We start from the raw sequence: 15,757 nt of genomic DNA on the forward strand, positions 1-15,757 counted from the left end.
AATTTTTACCTAAAGATATAGCCTGCAATGCCGGCATACTGTATGTAGTTCATGCCTATCCTTGCTGGAAACCTGCTTAATACTACATTCGTCTTTGAACCTAAATGTCATATTCATCCAAATGGTGGAAAATACCTTCCCAAAGCTATCGCATTGTTTGGGAATTTTAGAACAACACCTTGCACACTAAAACAGACGCTCTTTGTCACGCTGAATATATTATTCTGCCAGTGCAAGAAGTCATGGTGAAACGCTGATGTTGACTGTCAGTAAGTGCATCAAATCAGATTTATATTGATATTGCTATCGCAGCTTGATAAAAACGATTCCACGTTTCTTTTCGGCTACAGGATGTAGAGTATGTAGACAGGGAAGGAGATGGATAAGCATACACAGGCGTTGTCTACGAATGGATAGAACCAGTTTTTCTATTACCCATTTGACTGTAGTTCACGTTCGTTATAAGTATGTTATTGTGCATATCGATCATTTACTTTAATTTAGTGTCATTTCTGACCAACTGCACTGAACACTTTTAGTCATGATCCTACAGTACCTGGTTGTCTGTTTAGATTATCATACTTCGCTTGCGTTCGTATGAAATCATTCTGGAATCGGGGTGCTGTGTATCTCAAGCAGTGTATTAAACATACTTCGAGATAAAGCTCTAGCTGAAATTTGACTGTGAGAGCAACTCTGACAGCAAAGTGATTGTAAAAGCTGAAGCACAAGGAACTGATTGCTGTAATAAAATCCGCGAAATACGAGCAATAAGGGTTTATTCGGATGTTGCTGCCTTTCGGGTTTTTTTTCTTTACAGACGTAAAGATTTGTCTTACGCTACACACTGACAGAGGGATTTGGAATTACCTTCCAAGGATCTGTGCTGAACTTACACCATTTATAGACTGTCAATGTCAAACAATCTGATTATGAGATTTAACTTCACGTCCAAGCAGACTTCAGGATCAACATGCGTTTGCCGTCTAGTTCCCCATTCAGCTTTAGAACAGAAAACAGAATAATAAACCACTGAAAACGATTAAAATGTGGTGTCACCCCCGATCCTCTAGACAAAAACGTCCTGCCGGTGCGTGATGGAAAGTCCCGACTCCGAAGCTGTTCGAAATAAATAAAGGCGAGGAGCAACAGAGCTTTCAATCAGGGTTTTGCCTTGAATTAATCACCTTCTGTTTAATGGATCTTTGAGTTTCCTGCTTGACGCAGTGAGGAGCTGCAGCCCTCTTCTCAGGCCGAGAGCAACCCTGGATTTTCTGCTAGAAATTTGCTGCCTTCCTTGAGTATTTTCTGGGGTTCGAAGTGACACTGAGAGCCCCAGATTTGGATCCGGAGACACCTGCGAACTCCTGCGCCCCTGATTTAAAAAGGTAAGGCAGAAAAATCTTCGTAATGTTGCAGCTTAGGGGTGCGATCCAGTTGCTTATTTAGTATTCGCCAGTGCCGTAGAAAAGACAGTATACTATTTTCTGTGCGAGGAAATCTGCTTGATGTTCTATCTAGCTCTTGGATTTATTGTTTTAACGTATCGATATAAAATAACCGTGCAATCCTAGCGGTTTTAGTGAGCTGTCAATTTCAAACCCGCTCCTTACCGTGTTAAACTGTGCAAGCGTATGATTCAATCTGCAACATAGCATTAACATCAGAAATGCTACAAATATAGATTTATATCCATAAACGTTATACACCCTTGTTTTATGTCAGTTTCGCCCTCCAAGTATATATTTGAGAATATGCTTTAGAACATATACCCCAGCAGAGATCGCTGTTTGACTTCATTTGAGAACTATTTTCTTAGACGAGCAGATTTCTGAGAAAACTCGTCCAAGGGCGTTGGAAGAGGCTGTATCTTATAAATGACTATACCATTATGATTCTATGTTTCAGATAAACAGTGTAGCACACTTTAAACAGGCAGGTGTGTTAGTAATTATCGTTGGGCATATTTAAAACTGAATCACTGCGATCGACACACTTTCCAAATCCATTCTATTTCCTTTCACAACAATCTACCCAGTTTCAAAAGCAATTGCACTCTGTTCGTGTTAATTTTTCAAGTGCTTTGAATCAAGAATGAAACGTGTTTCTACCTACTGGTGTTTCAGTACTTTCTACAACCTACAGCAGAACCAGCTGCCGCCAGAGTCCGCCTTTTGACATGAACAGCAATAAATGGCTCTTCTTACAGTACATCCCTATACAAATGTTCAAAAAAGAGTTTTGCCATGCTTTTAGTTATGTACTGGGCGGCGATTTAGAGTTTACTTGAAGATTAATAATGAACGATTCGACCATTCTGATGACCTACAAAAAATAAATGAATAAGAGTAAAGCGTGCTTAAAACACATCTTACAGTATATGGTGTGTAGACAGTACAGTGAGAAACTTGGTCGTGTCACGTTTAGGGCTGCTTCAAAACTTTGAGGTTCCACCATTACAGCTGCAAATGTAATGAAAGCATGATTGCATTGAAATAGATCCAAGGCCAACACTGTTACTAGAGAAGGGGATCCAATATGCACAAACGAGCTTGGGTATTTAACGGAATGTGACAGGCGTCATAACGAGCAGCTGCATCATACTGGATGACTAAGTATCAAATAACAATCAGAATGTATCTAGAAAAGAGGCTAGATATATGGTTTCTGATGTACCAGACATAATGACAAATGACTCTGTAGGTTAAGTGTATGGAGATCATTGCGTAATTGGAGTGACGTAAGGCACATTTTACATCTATCGACTTTAGACAGTCAAAGTCTGTAAACTGTCTCTTGAGATCAATTCAAAGGGATTATTGCCACTATTCTTTTTTTTTTTAACCTACCATACCACTGTGAAGCCGGGTTTCATCATACGCACATATTTTATATATTAGGCTGTATTTCTTTGCACTGAAACATTTGCAGTACAGAATTTCGCAGATAGGGTTTATTTTATATGATGATATATATTATATTTCGATCATCTTTTTTGAAAATCTGGAATGCCTGTAAGGTGGGATCTGAATAAAATAATTTCATTTTATAATCTTAAAGAAAATGAAATGTTCAAAACATTTTGAAAAGTGCATAATACCAAGTTTGTTCTTTGTTACACTACTTTTAGGTAGAAGTGGTTTAGACATTGTAAAACTATAACACTCTTCCATCCTTCATAAAGTTAAAAATATGATTCAATTTCCACATTCTGTACAAACAGTACCTTCATTACATTTTAATGCATTATCAAAGTAGTCCATTGCTTAATAGTGGATGAAGATTCTTTCTCAGGCAATTGTGAAGGCATTGCATTTCTTGTGGATGTTTCTAGTCATCTACAGTAGGTGCCGTAATAAAATCTTCTGCATAAGGTGCGTTTACTTCTGCATCTCTGCATATGCCATTTGAGAGGTACTGCTAATAGATGTGTTAAATATATTCTGTTCAATTCTATATTCCATCACAAGTTGTGTTTTAACAACATTTAAAACCTGTGGGATATGAACAATGTGATTAATCTATTCTGTGCTTCTTTCACAAATTAATGAATCCCCTTAGATAAAAAGCACAACACAATCAAAGGTGTTGAAGCATATTGTTTATTTTAGCATGATGGGTGGTAAAGATGTTTTTTTTTTAAAAAGCATAACTTCACTGATTTTGAGTAATTAGTGTCCCTCTTAAAGATTAATAGCGGTCATATTGGTCATGAGAACTCAATTGAGCTGAAGTCATTTACATATTTATACACAACGCTGAAATCTTCAGAAAATGACACACCAATTTAAACGGAGATTATGACTAATTAATCCATAACATTAAACAATCGATCACGAAATCTGTGCAGATTAATAATAGACAAAAGAAGCTTTGTAACCAGATTAAAACTCAGCCCCCCGTCTTCTTTAAACAGCTGTGCCGTTTCCGTGTTGACCCCCAAAATCCTGGTGGCAAAATGTGCAACAACAGAGCATTTCTATGTCAGGAATCCCTAAGGTGCACAATTATTTAAACCCTCATTTTCAAACTAAGTTTAAATTGTTAACGTAACGATTCAGCGGCTAAAAAGGTACTTAAAATGTATTGATATTTCAGTGAAGCGATGTGGCACTGGGAAGCGGAATTTGAGCAGACATCTCCATAAATAAAGTGGAATAAGATGCCTGACATACGCATGTCAGGTGATGGCAATCTGCTGTCTACTCTTCTTTTGAGCCCACAGATATCAGGACATTTGTCCTTTTGATACAATCTGCCATGTATAATAGACTTTTTCTACGCTCTGCTTATGCTATCTGCTGTCTTTTAACTCTTCAGTACATAGCTGTCATTCTATGTCCTTCTGTGCACATTTAACATTTCTAAAAACATAAGAAGTATTACCAATGAGAGGAGGCCATTCCGCCCATAAAAGTCATTTCGTTGCTGGTAGCAAAGTGATCGGAGGATTGCATCGAACCATTTTTGGAAAGACGCTAGGGTATCATCTTCAACAAAATGACTCCCCAACCCTTGTTGCTAAAGTTAAATGGACCACATTCAGTTCTTTTTTGTATTATTGTGTACAAGCTGAGAATTAGGATAATAGAAATCTGTACTGTGCTTCAGGGGACACAACACTGCCTATACATTGCTCACACAGTATTTTAGTCAGTGGCTACTGACTGAATGTGCTGTATTTGACTTTGTCAATGTAAAATCAAACGTCAGGCCTACAAAAGCATGATTAGAGTTCCAAACCAAGGGGCATTGCTGGAGAAAACTACATTATGTTCTGCAAAGGGCAAAACTGAAACTGACCTAACAGTTCTGCACTTGTTAGCTTTTTTGTTGCACTCAGGGTTAGCAATCTGAATGGTATCACAATCTTGAGAGTTTAATATTTTGTTTGACCTTGTATATAGAACTCAGAGCTGAGAAAGCAGACAGGTACTGAGTATACTGTATACTTCACCTTTTTGATTGTTTTCTCTCTTTTGTAACTGCTTTGGGCACTGCAGAGATGAACACATCTCTTTTACAACAGGGTACTTCAATTTCTGGGGGAGATAATAGTTGAAGTCAGAAAGTGAATTATCTAGTCAGTTTGCAGAAATAACCATCATGCATTTCTTTGATGAAAAATGCATAGATATAACTCATGAAGTCAACATGACAGAGCTAAAGTACAAATTGGTACAGAAAGTTGATGAGAACTATATCATACCTGGTTGTCATAAGAGATACATGCTGTTAGAATATTGCCATTTATCTTAATCAAGAGCTACTTGACAGTTTGAATAACCCATAATTCCACAGTGCAAAAGCCTTTCATTTTGTATGTCCTTCTTGATTTATAACTTCTTGTTATGTTCCACTGTTCATAAACATTATGTAAGCTGCTAGAATTGTTTCCTTTGTTTTAAATAACAACAACCAAACTAACCAAACATATGCTGTATGTGCATTTATGTACAGTATTTTGACAGGGTGACATGGTGGCAAACCATATATCACTATTGTCTCCTAGCTCTTGGGTCCTAGGTTCTGTGGGGAGTTTGCATGCTTTAGTGTGTTCAGTAGTTGTAAACAATCAGTTTAACATTTTGGTTTGGAATTTTAGATGACTGACTCTTATTTAGTGCAGATTTGAGATCTTAATGCTTCAAAAGAATCCTTTACAGTTAATAATATGTAGGTGAATAAATGACGTGTAAAGCATGTGTAATTATTTATCACACCAAGTAATCTTCATTATCAGATTTGACATTTTCCTGCAAAAGACTTTTTATTGCTGTATTTTGGTTTATTAACTTAGGAAGGGCTGCTTCTCTATGGCAAGCTGGATATGAAAAGTTTAAGTGCCTCTCGTTTTCATGGACAGCATGATTACCACGTCGGAAGTGAATAAAATTAAACTGAAGTGTCAATGACCTTTCAGTTACCTTGCTATTAAATGCGAGTTAATTTGCCCTTTGAAAAATGACGGTACCCACAGTTCTACAGCTGAGATATATTGTTCTGAACTATGTGTTAATTTCGTCTGTTGGTTTGATACATTCCCTTGCCAGTTTGATCTTAATTAAATATTGAGAAGTTTTCTGTGCATGAAGTAATAGTTAATATAAATTCATTTTAAAGTTTTCGAAGGACTACCACTGTGCATAAACGATACCAATTTGAGCAAAAAGAGCGATGAATGGCGCTTGAATGCAGAGGTGAATTTGAACTAATTTTGGAGTGTTTTCTGAATGACGGCTTATTGCTTTGGTTTCCTGGCAGTGCGCAAAATGTGACTCCAATATGCTAATTTCAAAGTGACATTTAAAGAATGGAAAATAATGAGTCATTAAAAATTATTTGGTTGCAGCTCCTTGAAATGATCACAAACTGCCTTAAAGACAACCAGCCGAGGGTATTGCCCACAGCTGGTAATTCATGCAACTTTATAACATCGCCGAGGAGGGCAATAGAGCTGTACAGTAGGAGCTGTATACATCATATACAGTAAATGCAGTCATACTGCACATGGAATACATATTATTATAAGAACACAGACAAATGTTCTGACATGCTTGTTCAAATAAGTTAGTTCCACATGCTTTATAGTTGAAGATATTAAGCGATATTCACTGGAAAGGGATATGCATGATAGAAATGAAGAACATATAGCCTGTTTTTCCAAGGAGAGCCACCGAACACCCCCAGAGGCTAGGAGCCTGTGACGTTCCGTGCATGAGATGCAAACGAATACAGCACGCATGGCCTATGTCTGTAAGATAACAGAAGTATTAGTAGCACTTTGTTTCTCTATGTCTGCGTGTTATATAACGTTTAGTGATTGTGTTTGATGCCATTGGTTTTGCCACTGCAGACTGATGAACCTAAAAGCTTCAGCATGTGTAACATATGTGAGCGATAGTGTGGACGGAGCGGGGGTGGGTGTGTATGAATGTGTGTGTGTGTGGGGGGGTTCTTCGGCGTGGAAATTTATCTGTGCTTTACCGGTTGTGGAGAAGGTAGTCCTACATTAACATTTCCTCTTGTGTCAGTTTCTCCGTATCTCTTATCTTGATTTTCTGCGTGTAGATTGAGTCAGCTGTTTTGTATGCTGGCTGTCTTTGCTTGGAGCTTCGCTGAGGAGAGAGAGATCGTGCTGTGGATGTTGAAACGGAATCGGCGCTTTAGATGAAGCAGAAAACGGAGAGCGAAAGCGATACAACATTAATGCCGTGTAGCTACATTTCTATGGGACGAGGAGCTCACAATTCCAGCGGTAAAGCGACTTTCTGGTCAGAAATGTAAGATTTCTTCTGGTAGAACTTATATGTTATCTTTTCCTTTTATCTCGCTAAAGGCTTCATGAGACTGAATGAATGCTTTGCGATTAATTGTAAAAAAAAAAGTCCTGAAGGGCTCACTACCACGATAGTGTTTTGGATATAGCTACTGTATATGGTTACGCTGTTACTGTAGTTTGTACCATCAGCATCTGAAGTGTGACAATTATACCCAGCAATAGCATAGATTCCCTATGAAAAAGTTCTAATATATCTAGGATGAAACAGAGCGAAAGGTCCTCGAATTAAAATTGGAATGCGTTTTCAGATCCTAAACAGTTTACTAATAAGTGTGGTTTTGTTAAAAGCTGAAGTATTAAAGGAATAAGGACGGGCAGGAACTGAGATTAAGCCAATCAATGGATAGTGGCAAATGCGTGGTTTAAGTAAAGAGGATGGGTACGCGGTGCCAATCAAAACGCGTTTCCAGAAGGTTAAGAATGGACGATCTGTGTCATCTTTAGGAAGCTGGGACTGCACGGGCTCGTTGCTGATTATATTTGTGCATGGGAGCAGATAGCAAACACGTGGATTTCCCTTCCCACGAGTGAACATTTTTCTTTTTTTTTACCTTTCCGACGTTGTCCTCTGGCGAATCTTTAAATCTGTACTCGAGGTTGTCCTGATTAAAATGACAAAATTGATCTATAAATGTAAACGACCTTAATTCTCTGCTTAACGCTGCTCTGGGAATGAAGGGAAAAATCGATCGAGGACTCTAAAGCATCACACTGAACTGTAAACTTAGAACCATCAACCATACATTAAAAGCTGACATATTTTGTATGTATATAATTCTCTGAGAACTACTTAAGGTAAGACAATTGTTTTTGTTGTTGGCACTTTTAAGGGAATTGAAATACTGTACGTATGTAGGAAATATAGTATAAGGTTGTGAGAGATGCGCAGATGTACAAAAGCAACTTATCACTTGGTAATTGTTTACTGGCTTTAACATGTTTGTTCTGATAATTAGGAATTGTAAGACATTTTTGTTTTATGCTTCAATGAGTTGGATAATTAAATGAAAAAGCCGCCAAGGTCAGCTGTCAGTTCAAACATAAATGTTTGATTATTGAATAATGAATGCTTACGTTTTTAACTAAATTCAAACTTACAGTACTTGGAAGGGAGCATTGACAAAAACAGATTTTACTGAAAGGCACCGAAACGTACTAAAACAGGGTGATGGAATAAGGCACTGAATTTATTCTGAAGTTATCAGATGCTGCGTGTAAGTTTTTCTATCAGCTACAAGAACTGTCTACAACAAAAGTGGAAACACGACTTTAATAAGAAGGAATCCTAAGTACAGATTTTTAATTTTTAAATCACTTACAGATTATTCGCGGATAAGTGCTTTGTGTTATCTAGGAAAGTCCCGTGTTTGTCTCAATCATATTGGGCTTTTGAGATCATCTTGGTTTTGAAAACCTATTTTACTATCTGTGGTTTTTGATGTTGACTTTGTAGAAGGCAATTTTTAAGTCATGCTTAGTAGTCAGCTTTGTACCAAACACTAAAAAGCTAGCATTCAAAACTACTGTGCTATGTAATGTATGTTTGCGTTTTCCAATGTATGCATAGATATACAGTATTGTACAAAAGACTGTGGTTATAAAGAATAGCCACTTGCTTTAGAGACCTTATTATGCTAGGCCTCCTTAAATATGGACAAACAGGGTTTAAAACCCTTTCTGTGTGGTCAAAGAACAAATTCCTGAACTCTGACAAACTTAGTAAGTATGCAATATTGGTTTGGCTCCTGCTGTACGTATTGTACAAATGTCTTTCATTGAGAAAGGCAAGAATAAAGGACATCAAGGTGCTCGATAAAAGAAAAGTGAAAATCACAAAGGTAATGATTTTGTTCTTAATTTTTGAAGCTTGCGTTTGCAGTTAAAGCCATAATGAACCATCTACTCCTTGCACGACAGGTGGGTATCCATCAGACTAAGGCTGTTAATACAGCAGCAAAACAGCTCCTAGTGTACGAGCTGAAATAATACTCTGTACTGTTTGTATCTTAGAAAACACACGGTGGAGACTGAAACGCTAGCGCTACATTGGTAAATATCATGGTAGGAGTTGTCGTCATTTATAACAATTAAGAAGTGGTCTTCAAAAGTAAATAGTGATTCGTTGTGTGGTTCATTTTTCTATATCCAGTTGAACAAGTTAGTTAAAACACTACAAATACGACTGGATCTCTGTTTACATTTCACAGTTACGAAGAGCACCAAACTATTATTATTATTGATCAACATTTTAGTTTTGTTTTTCAAAATGTACCCAAACCTTGTATGCACAACGTACTTTCAAAACCTTAAACATAAACTTCAAATCTGTACACCGACACTTCTTATTCTATAATATTTTCGTGATCCTTATTTGGATACTGTTAGATTTGGAAAACGATATATATATATATTTTAAAAGAAGCAACACTAAAATGCAGTTGTTTCCGTATGTATTGGTCGCAGATATTGCTCATGGTTTAATTGAAACTTGTTTTATTTGTGATGTTTTATAGGTAAAGTACACTTGTTTAATAGTTTTTTTAGGTGTAACAACTGGATAAGAAATACTTCAGATACTCCAACTATTCACTCACTCCATCGTTTTAGCAGAACAACAATGGAGCTGGAAACACCTGCTCGCCTGTGCATGGCAGAAATTCAAACTTGAATTAAGAAGGGAAAAAACCCCGGAAATACTTCATATCCTAAAGAGCTTATTTGCAGCTGTGTGCTTCGAGTTTGTTAGCGTGTTGGCAGTGAATTGCGCCTTAAGTTACTGTCCATGGTGCTGATTCTGCTGAATGACCTCCTAAACGGCAGAATATGATTCAGTTTCTTTTAAGAGAACTGGCAGTTTTATCCTCAGCCCGGCTGTCTTCTGTTTTTTTTTTATTGAGCCTTAACCCTGGGAATTCAAACATCTGCTATGTATTTTATAACATCCCTTGTTAATTCTTCAACAATTACTTAATCTAAACTGCCTTTTTATGTATTGCAGTCTTCTCCGGGCTAACAATTCAGTCCAAAGTCTCAAGTAAATGGCTTCTGACAAAAGTGATACAGTACTTGAGTTTAAATGAGGTGGAACTAAATTTTGCCTTTTGGTCTACATACTGTGAATTGATTCCCATAGTTCAGTAATATTGAGAAATATTCTAAAAATTCCTGGAAGGTATTTGTTATTAAGACTTTATTGATATATTTCTTATTTCACACAGAGCTTTCCTAAATTATAATTATAATTAATTTGAAATGGATTGTGGTTTAGGATTGTGAAGCACAAAATTAACAGTTGTTGCTCTGGGGTTATAATTTAGTCTTTATTATGCTTTTAAAGCTACGTTATGAGAACAACTCAACACAGTTTATCTGGGTTTGAAATGATCCTATTTTTTCTTTAATTATGGGCACCACCAGACAGTATTGTATAATCTACTTTCCTTATATTCAAAAATAAATATACCCAAAGTATCTCTGTATGCCAAAGTACAAAATATTACGTTATACTTTGCACCTACAAAATGGTATGACATTTTCCATAAAATATGCAATATATTTCAATCAGTTTAATTAAATGAATGAAATAGACTGAAAAGGTTTCTAACTCTAATTACGAATACAGTCAGAGTTCAGAATGTAATGTACTTGAATCTTAAAAGATGTGAGAACTATTACAAATGCATTGATTATTTTTGACAGAAATCAATGGTTAAATGGAATATAATAATTTTAGTCATAACATTTTATCCAATGTACTCTAAATATACATTGAAATAAACTCAATTAAAGTTTTGTTTCTGTGCTTCAGATTACAAGAAGTGTAAATTGAGATTTTAAAGTTTGGGGAGAAAAATATTATACTGTACATTGTACTAAACATTTGCCATAGTCACCTAGCCTAGTCATCAACTTTGTTGATCTGAAGGTACAGGTGTATAAAGATGATAAAAATTTTAATCACTGATGCAAGAGGAAGCAATCACCGTTTCACTTTAATAGATACGAGGCTCATACAATTTCCTGAATTACATCAGATCTGGAGCCTTATGCTCCTTGAAAGAAAATCCTGTGACAACAGTTGTTAAACAGAAGTTAATATACTGTAATTACTTTCAATAATGGATTCCAGCAGGAACCTGAAATCATCCTATCACTTTTTACTTCTGAGCAGATGTGCTGTAAATCAACCTTCACCATTGTGAAGAGAATATAGAAATAGAAAGTTGTCAGCACGCTTGATATATACAGTATATACTGTAGAATATAGACACGTACTGTAAATTGTATAACTAAAAATGTACTTCTGCAATTTTGTTTTCAAAAAGCAATATCATTGTGTTCTGTGTGTTATGAAAATGTTGCTGTTTTTGAGCTACACAATCCAGAGAAATCTCGTTCTCAACATATCACTGCAACAAATGCTGTCTGTTCAAAGTAATGCTATCCATCACCTACAATAGCAATTGAATCATTCTTCTGCAGCACATATTAGCCATTTAATATTTGGTCCACATGAATGGCAAACATACTCATGTATATCCATAGAACCTTGTAATGAGAACCCGAGGGCCAGCGTGTGCCATGCTACAATACTTTGGTACTGAATTATGCATCTACAATTCTTTCACTATTGAATTTTATGCTTTCACATGGAGTAAAATAACAATACAAAAAAAACAGGACTCCTCTGTTTTCAGAGCAGTATAAAAATACCAAGAAATAACCATCCTGACATCCTGACAATTTGGCGTGTCTACTGAATGATTTATTTAGGTCTTTGACTTGGCTCTTGCCCTCGGAATTTTCCAAATCATATTGGTTTAAAACATTTATTAAAATCTAATGGGCCTAATGCCCAAATCTGGGATCTTGCAGAAGAGTTTTAAAAATCCCTAAAAAATAAAACCCCTTAAAGATGTATTATTCAAGGCTCCTGAGATAGCACTATAATTCTGTAGAGTAATAGATGCTAGATGCTTTTGTAACGAAGGGAAATAGAAGGCTTTAAGCAGGAAGCTTAATGATGTCCATCTTTCTTCTGATCTGTATCTTTGTGTATTAACATGCTTTCTACTTTTGAAATGAGGTGGCCTCGCCACAGCGGGACATGCCTCGTAGATCATTAAAACCTCGAATCCAACCTTACAAAGCCATCATTCCCAATCCAAGTTATTTAAAGGAAATTGTTTCCCTTTCATCTTTGGAAGAGACAGCGGAGACTTTGAGGCTGAGGTAATGAGCAGAAAGGAAGGCCGCACAGGATTATTTTGAGAAACATTACATCTCAACTTTTGAAACTCAGGACAAAATCCCAACAAACATTATGTACCCTTATTACCTTCAGACATCCGGTGCAAATCAGGGTCAAAGATATTCAGTATCACAAAATAGTATTGAGGGCCAGTAGCAGTACTGTTTCTGTTGTATTGCTTATTTCAGTAAACAGAGAAAATCAAGATCTTCTATATTTTTTAAGTAAAATATATATTGGAAATGCAACAAAGGATCAGACTTACAACATTCTGACTAAGCAAGGTCCCTAATCCTAGTAACTACTGTATGTTGCTTAGCTGTAGGGATCAATCGTTATGGTAATGGTTTCAATTTGTCTTTTTCAAACCTATTCACTTGTACCTCAAACGAGTCTGATCTTTAAGAAGGAGCAACATCTGTTTTACCTAGGCAAATCCATGGACTTCATGTACTGTAAGCTGCACACAAAATATGAATCTGTTATTTGCAGCTATGAGCTATTTCTCGACATCAAATGTAAGTATTGCCAACAAAGTCTGTGAAAAGTATTCTGCTGAAGTTCACAAATTAAAAACGAATAGATGATTAGAATGATCTAAAGACTTATCTTAGAACTCTCAGAACATATGTTTTGGTTCATCTTGCACTACAAAAGAAACAAGCCACAAAAGATACCTCTCTATTTTACCAGCTGGGGTTTTCATAGTTAGTTAAGATACACACAGCTCTGCTAGATGAAAGAGCTTTACAATTCAGCAATATTCAGGAGTAGGCATTTTTCTCTTTTTGCTGTGTGATTTCCTTCGATTAAAGGCCAAGAAATGGCAAACTAAGGGTTTGGATGGCCTTCAAAGTATAAGGCCTTAGGTTAGTTCTTCAATTTTGGGATATTTGCTATTAGCTGGTACCCTGCTGTCTGCCTTGTACTGCATTAAAGAAAGTTTAAGCCTCCTGTCAATTAGTGCTGTTGGCAGAAGAAAACCACCACCTTAGCCTGATGAGAATTCTAGTGTCCAAATAGTTCTGCATTTGCATTCCTTTAATTATTGGAACTAATTTCTATGTAATACAGTATATCTGTTTCCTCTTTGTGAATGTCTCTGATCTGTGATTGCACTAGTAATTTCAATCAAATTCAAAACTAACATGGACTAAACTGAGCTCTGACAAGATCCCACGTTTCTATCAGTACAGTTTCTTACGAGGCACCCCTTGTTTTTTGAAGAATACATTTTTTGTTTGAAGTTCAATTTATGTAGTTCTGAAGATCTTCCAGGACATTCTAATAAGTAAATATTACTCTTTCAAGTGACCTAAGAACCTCAGGTTATAAATGAGAGGAGGCTACTTGGATTATCTTGTTGGTTTGGTAGTTATTAGTTAATTGAGCTAAGGATCTTGTCCACAAACCATAGTGCCTCCTTCGAGAGGATACCTCTTGGAGACAAGTTGGATACCTTGTTTCATAGAAATCTTTGGGTCAAGAAGTATCTCCTGTTCTCTGTTTAAATCCACTTTTTATGGAACCAAACACCTTCCATAATGACAGCCTTATGAACTAACAATGGAATAGACTAACAATTAATACATGCTACAAATCACTCTTTATCTTTCTGTTACTAATCATCTCTTCTTAATCATCATCATAGCAAGTCCTTCACTCTCTAAGGCTAAGACTACACCAGTGCTTTCTAGACTCTCTAATTCTGAGCACATTATCTCTTCCATTCCTGTAGGTGCCTTGTCACAAACTAGATGCCCTTTCCTTCTGACTGCTAATATACACCAGATTTCTAATCCATGAGAGTGAGCAGTTACCCTAAGAGCTAATCATATATGCTCTTTTCTGTGAAATCTCACTGCATTGATTGGATGTAATTTATTCCACTAAGCCAAGTGTGTCTCATTTCCACTCAAACAGATGACTTTAAACAAAGCCCCTACTTTCATCATCACAGTGAGAGTAGTTATAGTTTCAACATTTGATATTTGATTTAACTGAAATACATTTATCTTAAACAATATGGTGCTTTAATACCACATTTAATAAAGTTTTCTCTGATACCTTGTCTATCCCTTACTTCAAAACATTATCAGCTCTTAACTCTCAGTAATTTGTTTGTTCTCAATTGTTCAGTTAATATTGAAATAAAGGTAAATAGATCGCATACTGTATCATACCTCAGAAACTCTACTGTGGTGGGTGTGGTTAAGTTGTTTTTTTCAATGTCCTCCAAAAATCCACCTTCTCTGAAAGTGGGTTAATCTGGAGAGATCCTATTATTCCTCAAGGAAACATGTGACACTGACTTCATTAGGGTGACCCTCTGCATTCCACTCTCTGAGCCTCAGTCAACTCTTACTATTGTAGACATCTCTCTATAAGACAATGCTTATTTTTATTAAGTGGATCTATACTGTATGTAAAACACTGCAGATCAAACTAGCCATCAGATACATACATTGTCAGCAGTCTGCTGTGTTTAGACAAATGGGAAGTGACAGAAAGGCCAAATACATTAGGCTGAGGACTCAGTGTGTTCCACAAGAGGCTGTAACTCAGTGATAAGAGTCAAATTGCCAAGCTGGTATGCCTTAAGCCTCTATTCTCAGATACTGTTTTATTTCAATTTAGCAAAGTAAAGATGGTAAAATCATTGAGATCATATCTCACAGAAGGTACACAGAACAGCACTAGAAGTCTGAGCTTCTTTCAGAAATGCTGCGGTGACTCATTCATGTTTCTCTATTTCTATTATAATTGCTCCAATGAATGCATCTCCCTTTGTTCAAGAGAATTGTCAATGAGTTTTTAAGGTTCTTTTTCAAGTCGTAGGTGACCAACATGTAGGACTTTGATGGAAAGGCAAGTAATTCCTACTGTATTCTGTGAGGGGAAAAAAAACAAAGTTCAAATTTTGGTATGTGGGATTTTTCTGTCAAGGTGTACTGCTTTATAGATCTTATCACCTATAATAATAATAATAATAATAATAATAATAATAATAATAATAATAATAATAATAATAATAATAATAATAATAATAATAACAACAACAATCTGGTCACTTGTGTTTAATTTATGGATTATATTAATCAAGGGGTGCATTAGAAATTTTATGAAATTGCCACTGGTTGTGAATAGCACCATTGTAGTGACCG

At 36.2% G+C, this 15,757-nt stretch overlaps 1 protein-coding gene and 1 long non-coding RNA gene across 5 annotated transcripts in view; one reads left to right on the forward strand and one right to left on the reverse strand.

Moving 5' to 3' along the window:
• LOC107078922 (uncharacterized) overlaps window positions 1-15,757 on the reverse strand; it is a 121,475-nt gene that overhangs the window by 7,598 nt on the left and 98,120 nt on the right. The window lies entirely within an intron of this gene.
• Window positions 651-15,757, forward strand: part of elfn1a (extracellular leucine-rich repeat and fibronectin type III domain containing 1a) — a 163,557-nt gene continuing 148,450 nt past the window's right edge. The window contains exon 1 of one of the 4 annotated variants that reach the window (XM_015359748.2): window positions 651-1,388. The gene's annotated coding sequence lies outside the window, so the exon portion shown is untranslated. Of the gene's footprint in view, window positions 1,389-6,990; window positions 7,284-7,772; window positions 8,138-15,757 lie in introns of those variants that run through there. The other 3 variants (XM_015359750.2, XM_015359753.2, XM_015359751.2) reach the window with 3 other exon arrangements.

The sequence above is a fragment of the Lepisosteus oculatus genome, chromosome 19, assembly GCF_040954835.1.
Source record: "Lepisosteus oculatus isolate fLepOcu1 chromosome 19, fLepOcu1.hap2, whole genome shotgun sequence".
Taxonomy (NCBI): Eukaryota; Metazoa; Chordata; class Actinopteri; order Semionotiformes; family Lepisosteidae; genus Lepisosteus; species Lepisosteus oculatus.